At 31.2% G+C, this 1,341-nt stretch overlaps 1 non-coding gene across 1 annotated transcript; it reads left to right on the top strand.

The window, feature by feature from the left end:
- The first annotated feature begins 503 nt into the window (after positions 1-503).
- On the top strand, positions 504-605 carry LOC126025334 (U6 spliceosomal RNA). The gene has a single exon (XR_007501347.1). It is a non-coding gene; the product is annotated as a U6 spliceosomal RNA (small nuclear RNA).
- The last annotated feature ends 736 nt before the right edge of the window (positions 606-1,341 follow it).

Genomic DNA, 1,341 nt, shown 5'->3' with positions numbered 1-1,341 from the left:
CTTCACTTAAAGACATCATTCCAAACACACAAAGAACAATTTCCAGTGTAACAAACAATTTGTAGTTATAAAATAAAGTCCATTAATTTAAAACATATTATACATTATGATATCTGCAATTAATTAAACTTAAAGTAATACTAGAAGGAAATTTGATAAATTCACAACTATAAGCAATATAGTTTATAAAAAGCCTGCCAATTGAATTATAATATACTCTAGATAAATAAAATATTTTAATTGCCTGCTGTAAGAGATTCAACTAAGTATTATTTCAAATAAAATATGTAAGTATTAAGTTATGAAAGTAGATAGAATATTCACTTCAGAGGCACATACATTAAATTCAAAATGTTCAGAGAAGGGGCCAAAGAAATAGCATGGAGGTAGGATGTTTGCCATGCATACAGGACAGTTGTTTGAATCCTGACATCCTATTTGGTCCCCCAAGTCTGCCAGGAGAGATTTCTGAGGGTAGAGCCAGGAGTGTCCAGACTGCTTCTGGGTATGACCCCCCCCAAAAAAAAACCCAAAATATTCAGAGAAGATTAGCATGACATCTGTGCAAAAATAATATGCATATTCGTGAAGCTTTTCCAAATTTTCTAAGACCATAATGTCAATAACTAACTTAAAAATGTGTCTGTCAAGGATGAGTAAAGAGATGAAAAGGAAACTGGGTCATTGGTGAACATATTCCACTGAAGGTGGAACTGGAGTTGAAATATTGTGTATCAGTAACTCTATTGCTAACATTTTTGTAAATCATGGTGCATAAATTTTAAAAAACAATACTAAATTTTAAAATGCAACATTTTGGACTTGAACTAAAATTAACAGCAATACTAATAAAATATCTCCCCTTCCAAAGTAAGATAAGCATAATGACAAAATAAAATTTAAAAGAAGACAGGGCAGATAAGATTGTACAAGGGATAAAGGACCTATTTTTGAATATTCCCAACCTCAGTTATTTACTCAGTAAATTGTCTTTCAAATATCCAGGTGTACTCTCAAGGACCATGAAGACCTCATATCCTCAAACAGAAAAAGTCGTAGTACACTTATGTACAGTGCAGTAGTATATACAACAGCTAAGATCTGGAAAGAACCCAACTGCCTAATAATAGTGATTAGATAAATAAATTATTATATGTGAATAATTAAATATTATTAAGCTGCAAGAAAAGAAACTTGAATAAAATTGGAGGGTACCATGATAAGAAAAGTGAGTAGTAAAAGAAATACCAGATGATCTCACTCATATGTGGGTATGAAAACTCAAATAAAAGCATTATACAATCAATTTTCAATGAAAACAAATCCTAAGGCATGGTCAAT

This window comes from Suncus etruscus, chromosome 12, assembly GCF_024139225.1.
Source record: "Suncus etruscus isolate mSunEtr1 chromosome 12, mSunEtr1.pri.cur, whole genome shotgun sequence".
Classification (NCBI taxonomy): domain Eukaryota; kingdom Metazoa; phylum Chordata; class Mammalia; order Eulipotyphla; family Soricidae; genus Suncus; species Suncus etruscus.
This window is presented reverse-complemented; position numbering and strand designations above follow the sequence as displayed.